The sequence below is a fragment of the Dermacentor andersoni genome, chromosome 1 (assembly GCF_023375885.2).
Source record: "Dermacentor andersoni chromosome 1, qqDerAnde1_hic_scaffold, whole genome shotgun sequence".
Lineage (NCBI taxonomy): Eukaryota > Metazoa > Arthropoda > Arachnida > Ixodida > Ixodidae > Dermacentor > Dermacentor andersoni.
Window position 1 is genome coordinate 147293278 of NC_092814.1, and position 7652 is coordinate 147300929.

Here is a 7652-nt window from a genome sequence, read left to right on the forward strand (position 1 = left end):
GATTAAGAGAACTGCCAGCCAGACGCGCAAGAAGGCAGTTAAGCAATTTTTTTTTTTACTTCGCAGGCTTTCTTCAAATAGCACTCTCTTGGAGATTGTCAAATTCCTCACTATTGTCGAATTTGCCATCTTGTCAACTCTGATTGGCCCAGAGGGCTGCTGCGGCCTCTCTGATTGGCTCAGAATGCCACCATTACAGAATTTGAGAATATGGCGGGATTTGACCATTTCCAGAATAGTATCCCAGAAAAAAGAACCGTGTAAAAGATAACGCAAAGCAAACATGTAAAGAAAACTCTGCGCTGGCTACTTTCCTTTCGAGAATGCTATAGGTCACGCTGATAACACGCATCCCACTCGTGACAATTATTGTCGTGGGACAAGCTACACTCTTAAGTTTACACCCTTTGAGTCGTATCTTGCCACACAACGATAAACGTCATCTGTCTTGTCCGCATTTCCTTTCTTTAACGCTGCGAGCCTGGTACTTCCCAGTAACGAACGGCATGCGCGTTATCAGCATGGCATAGCATTGCCGACAGGAAAGTAGCGGGCGCGGCTTTTTCAAGAAAGGAAACGCCAGCAAGGCAGACGACGATTATTGTTGTGTGGCAGATATACACCCCAAAGGGTGCAAACTTTTTAAGAGTGCACGTTTAAAGGTGTACGAAGGGTATATTTTGCCTAATAATGGTGTAGGCGTGTTTTATTGTGGCATAGTTGAGGGAAAAACCAGTCACAAAACAGAAAGAACAAAAAGAGAGGTTCACGCCACAACGACTGGTCGTTCTGGTGTGAATCTCTCTTCTTGTCCTTTGTGTTTTGTGACTGGTTTTTCCTTCAACTATGTACCAACTGGCGCGGATTTCAACCCTTCTGCAAATTATTGTGGCAAAGCCTGATGACGGTGTTGCAGAATTAGTCCTGTCAATCGCTCTGTTGTGATGACGCTGAATAGTGGATGAAGGCGTGCTACAATTTAGATTTCGCAATGTGCGTCCACAGGTGAGCGCGCATTTTTTGTAAAACACTTGTGTGGTCACTGTTCCAACCGGTGCCCGCTCCAATGTCATATATCGATTGGGAAGCTCTTACGACGTCTAGCGAAGTTGGCTAAAACTTGCAACTTATCCACTTCACCTGCATGAACAGGTGGTGTGAGGAGTCTATTGTCGCGACGAACGCTTTCACCTTCTCACAATCGTTGTCACGGCACCATGCGATCACAAGTGAGGGCCCTGAAGTTTTTATCAGAATAATTTTTTCCCCCGGTGATTGAGTTTGAATTCATCGGATTAATCTGAAAACGCAAAACCCTATAGTTCGCGGGAAAGTAGAGCATGCCCCACGTTTGGGCGCCACTGTGGGGCAGGCGCGGTCCGCGCCAGCAGTCCTGGCCAGCCGCGCTCAAGAGCGCCCAGCCACGGCTCGCGCCACCGAACGCTCGCGCGTTTTTCGTTCTTTCTCCAATGGCTCCGATATGTCTCCGATCACAGAGGTGCTCCCATAAGTTATAGACACATAAAACACCCTTATGGCCGCAATTTGATTGTCACTGTAGGAACAGAGTGAGGTACGGGCCCTGTGCCGAACGTAAGGATTATATTCTCATCTACGCGGCACTTTCTACGCTAGCTCAGGCAGTGCAGCACTTTCGTCCTCGATTTTACAGTTCTGCGCACGCTGCAGTCTGCACCGTCGCGTACTTCGATTTGACTTCGTGCAGGAGCCAGTGCAGCACCACCTCATCTTGCGCTTGTTGCTTTGAAAGTACAGCCGTCGCACAAGCTTTTGATAGCAGATGGCGTGGTGCAGCCCCGTGCAGCGTTGGTCAACTAGCGGTGCGCGGACGTGAACGCTTCCCATTGCGGTTATATTGGTTATATCAGTCAATCTAGCTCGCATAACGCGGCGAGTTCGATGCATGGATAGTTGTCGGGACACGTCGGTAAAGACATGCTAAATTGTTTTCGTTTGAACGGCTTGGTCTTGGTACGCGTTTTCTAGCAAAAAAGTACGATCACCACTAGGATTCTGAAAGCTGCCAAGAATCTTCGAGCACATAAAAAAGTGGGTTGTTATAAAAGAATGTCAACAATTGTCATTACCTTTTGGAAACATGTCCTTGCATGCGCCCTCGTTTACTGTTTTATATTTTCGGTGTTAGTAGAATATCTGGAAACAGAAAACGTTTTTTTTTTGTAATTTATTTTAAAGCCGTCAAAATTTCCGGAAATTTTACATCTCCAGTCGCACGACGTGGACTCGTTCGGTACAGCGCACGGTATTTGCGGCCAATTCGAAGGAACCGTATAGGTTCTTGGAAAACAGAAGAAAGTCACGCATACTGCGAGTGAGAGCTGGAGGTGGCTAGCCAGAAAATACGCAAGAACAGGAGATGCATGGCGATTTTATTATTGTATTCTTGAGTGGTACAAAGTAGTGCCGCGGGCATCGCAACTGTCTTGAGTCCGCGCGCACACCTCAGCGGTGCCGCGGCCACAGGGATGACTGTTGGTCTATGGGGCGGTGCATGCAGGCGGGACGGCGGGAAAGCAGAGCATGCACCAGGGCATGGCGAGTCCGAGGCATGGTGAAGACGGTTGATGTGCCGAAGGCTTTGCTGCAGCAGCAGTAGCGACCTGCAGGGTACATGCTCCTGCCTCAGCGAGCGTGTGGCGGCCACCTGCGATGTACTATATATATGGACACGCAGACTCATTGGGATGACCGTGCCACGCAATGATGTAGCTCCAGCTTCCATCGGGCATCATCGTAGAGATTTCGCAGCATCGCGTACGCGCTGTCTTCCCTAGCGCCGATTGCCGCTGGCCGTGCTCAGCACACTCAACGGCCCAACGCTGTCTACACTGCCAAGAGAACGCGTGGCTGTCGGCGAATGGTTAGCTATAGCGCGGCCAACCCGCCGTTCAGCCCGTGCCGCGCACAGCTGGTTTTCGATCGGCCCATCAGCACACGCGCTCAGCGAGCCGCGGCGCTCCTTCAGCGGCGGATTCAACTGCCACGCTATTATCCTGCTGAAATCCGACCAAGAACTACCGAATTCCCTAATGTGGAATGCTTAACGAAAATCCACCACCCGCCGTGGTTGCTTGTGGCTGTGGTGTTGGGAACGAGTTCGCGGGATCGAATCCCAGCCACGGCGGCCACATTTCGATGGGGGCGAAAACACCTGTGTACTTAGATTTGGGTGCACTTTAAAGAACCTCAGGTGGTCTAAATTATTCCGGAGTCCCCCACTGCGGCGTGCCTCATAATCAGAAAGTGGTTTTGGCACGTAAAACCCCATAATTTTAGTCCATGCAGGCAATATTTGAAGCTTTTATTTAGCTAAATTCCAACCGATTCATTGCAAATGTGAATCTGAACAATAGTATACAAAATGAAATGTATCGCAGGTAAGAAAATAATTGCAAAGTAATTGCTTCAGTACAGGAATTAACGTTTATAGAGAACCAATAAAACATGCAAACCAAATGTCTGCGTGTCTTACAGCGGAGCTGTCTTAGGCCTGTTTCCACCGTTTCGTGATGTGCGTAGGCACAAACGATAGTGGCGTCCACAGCTTATGTGTACCAGCTGCGTTTGAGGCCAGATGTGTCAAAACCGGTGATGGATGATGGTCTGATGCGTTGCGATCTACGCAAACGACAGCGCGGCCGTTGGGCCCTTAAAGGGACGAAGTCAAGCTGAAGTGATAGATTAGTGCCCGAGAATCTCTAAGGCGTCAATATTATCGCGAGCATAGCCTTAATAATCGAGAAATAGTGGAAAATGCAGGACATGATTAGGACTCCCCCGGCACATTCAAGCACTTGCCCGATGACGAAAGCACTCGATCCTCAGTTAAATTCTGTCGCTAGTACTCTCGTTGCAAAAAAACATCCTTGTATTAAAAGATTAAATAAAATGCTACTTGTCCAGTTGTACTTCATTTGCGGGAGCATATACAGGAATACTAGGCCGCTCACGTTAACCGGCAAACAGCCCGCGCTTGACGCGCTAAAATTCTCTAGTTTTTGCACGCCTCCGTTGTTCGTCGTTTCCACTATTTTCTTCCACCAACCTTCCAATCTTCTCTACTGCCGACTTGTTTACTTTCCCCCTCCTCTCGCTGAACCCAAGGGCTTCAAGGAGGCCAGAGACGCCTAAATCGACTGCTGGGCAGATATTTCACGTTTTAATAAAAAATGCTCTATAGTTCCCCTAACTTTGCCACGGCAAGCACATACTTCTTCTTCCTTCTCATATCTCGCTTTTAGGTGCGTGTTCTAAGGCATCCTCATCTCACTTCGAAAAGTAATGAGCTTCCCTTTGAGTTATCAATTGCTTCTTCCTTGATTTCGCTTTTTCCTCTCAAGTAGTTACTCATAGCAGGTTTCTTTTCTATCGCCGCCACTCATGAGATTATCTCAGCCTCTGTGAGTTTCCGCTTGATGTTCTTTGTTGCCATGCTTGGGTATTGTCTGGAATTTATTCTGTTTAAGTGTGCTGGGTTTCGGAACGTTCTGGTTTGCAACCTTCTCCAATCTGTTTGAGACCTGTCGAGTTGTTTGTGGGGTTGTGGGTATGCTTCTCTGTGGGTATGCTCACCTTACAGGTCGCATACTTGCTGGTGAGCTTCCTAGTTCTTTTCCTCCACTGTGAATCAATGTTTCTCCTGTACAAATACCTGAAAACTCTCCCAGCCCATTTATTTTCTTCCATATTCCTCAGTAGGTAGCGACATTAGTGTTCCTGTATATGCTCCCGCAGGGAGCGGGAGCATGTACAGGAACACCACGGAGGAAGGAAACTAAGGAGAGGCCCTGACGTCACTCTTTATGAAGCAAAAGTGAAGCCGGAATTTGGCGTTGCTCATGGCGATGCTCCGCCTTTTGGGCCACCCTCCTCTCTTGTTTACATCTTTCGCGAAACCACGCCGCGCTGTGCGTGGTGTCGCGCGCGGAGCGCGCGCAACATCTGGCAGAGTGCAGGTAACACAGCGCAACAAGACACGGTGACTAACGCAAACCCACCCACTCAGCGCCTTTGCCACGGCCCGAAACCTACCAGAGCAACACGTGTGAGCGCTCAAAACCATAACAACGCCGCCATTGTGGCCCAAAAGGCGTGGCCATACAACAAAAAAAATAAAAAAGCAGCAAAAAAATGAGAACCTACTACGTCATTTCCGCCACACTTTTCTCCTAGCGCGCGGAGGCGGTAGGGCCTCTCCTTAGTTTCCTTCCTCCGTGAGGAACACTAAGCGACATCTGCCGCGCGCGCCACCTAGGAAGTTCCTGTAGCAGACGGCGCCCAAGCTAAACCGCGGCGCCGCGGCATTCGTGAGGTGAAAAAAATATCTGCACACGCGCGAAAATAAAACGTACTGGTGCCTGACTGTGGTGAAAAACGAAAGAATGGCCCGAACTGCTAAATCTAGTCCTTTAATTTCAAATGAGCGCTGAAAGAAAAACGCTCAAGAGAGCGGCATGAGTGCTTGATCGCCTCGATTCCGCATGTTTACCTTTCGTTCGTTTGCGCTCAATCACCGCGCGAGCCTTGGTGATTGCTTGCGCTTAATCCCGTTTGCTCTGTGAATTCCTTTGCTTGTAAGTGTGCTGCGTACACATAGCGGTTACTTTGAACGAATAATTCGTGTAAAAAAGAAGGCTGACAGTCGCTTGGACCGAAAGACTTTCTACACAACGTCGCTGAAACGTGCGACCATCACGGCAACTAAACAACATCCTGTGTGTGTGTGTGGAAACGAGTGCGCCAACAGTCTTCTTGCCGCTGAGTGTGTCTGTCGTGAAGCGATTACACGTCGACTGACGTGTTTTGTGGCTCAGTGCTACGATCGAGCCAGTGCAACTGTCGTGACATTCTGAAGCGGCGGTATGGATCGTGTCAGCGAGTCTCCTGGATCGTGTTCGGGCTGCCAGCGCGATCTAATCTCGCCGCACACCAACCTCGAGCGTAGTGTGTGCGCGTGTGTGAATGCGGTTGACTGTTCTTGTGAACCGTGCGACGTCGCCACGTAAACTTGAATCATGACGCACATTGTTGTGTTCATGCCTTTTCGCCTCCGTGCAGCGCTAAAGCCCCGTAAGAAATAGAGGGCCCTTATACTAAACGCACGCGAATTGGCCTAGCTATTGCTGCACTGTGTTTTGCTGGTGATCCGTGTATCGCTTCTGGCGTTCTTCTTATGTTAATTTGCAGTTGTGTGTTTTTCGTCAGTAAAATGGCATCGCCGATTACTGAAACACCTTCGAGTGTAAGGGAAACTAGGAAGAAACGAGCTCGCAGGTGTATGTAATGTACTTTGATATATTGTATTATACTTTATAATTGGATGGCCAGAATAGCAGTGGCTATGCAGTATTTGTTTTTAAAAGCAGAGTAATGCAGGCACTTATGAATATATTTATTCACATATGCAATGCACAAAATACGATTAGGATATGCAGAGTTGGAAATGACTTTTTAGAATTATTATAAAGCGCAGTTAACAACGCGCGCACAAACACAGGGAAGTGTAAAAGCAGAATTCACTGCTGAAATTTGTGATTTTTTATCGCACGTAACGCAATGCGGATATTTTTCAGCGAGTTAATGCGCTTCTGCCCAACTATTCATTGCATTCCAGGACATAAACTGCACTTGCTAAGTCAACGGGCTTATAATGCACTAAAATCAATAATCTCCACAAACATCGGCGGTCAACATTCATGCGCGCGAATGAAATATTATCGCAGCTCTGCACACGTGTATACTTTCTCTCGCACCTTCGTATCGCTATACGTTACTTTCCTCGCATAGTCGTGCAGTTACCTATGGTTCAGTCTTTCCGTCCCAATTCTGTGCAACCATACTTTTCTTCTGGTTAGGTTCTGGTTGCTGCACGGGATGCAAAATAACTTCTTGCCATCCTTTGTCCCGTTTCGGCACCCAACCACACAGCAACAAGACATTTCGGCCCTCCCGGAACAAAATTATCGCAGCAATGTGCACAGCACAACAGGCGAAACGCGCGCACTTCGCTCGCCGCGCAGGAACTTTCATGGCGGCAAAGGGGCGGAGCAAGGTCACATGTCACCGATCAGCTTATCGCTGGCGTCATCGGCTGGATCAAAGCCTTTCTCTACTTTAAAATTATTTAGGGATTTTAGCTGGATGGATGGATGTTATGAGCGTCCCCTTTGGAACGGGGCGGTGGGTTGCGCCACCAAGCCCTTGCTATTATACTGCCTGATGTATACCTAGGTTCATCATCATCATCATCAGTCTAGTTACGCCCACTGCAGGGCAAAGGCCTCTCCCATACTTCTCCAACTACCCCGGTCATGTACTAATTGTGGCCATGTTGTCCCTGCAAACGTCTTAATGTCATCCGCCTACCTAACTTTCTGCCGCCCCCTGCTACGCTTCCCTTCCCTTGGAATCCAGTCCGTAACTCTTAGTGACCATCGGTTATCTTCCCTCCTCATTACATGTCCGGCCCATGCCCATTTCTTTTTCTTGATTTCAACTAAGATGTCGTTTACCCGCGTTTGTTGCCTCACCCAATCTGCTCTTTTCTTATCCCTTAACGTTACACCCATCATTCTTCTTTCCATAGCTCGTTGCGTCGTCCACAATTTCAG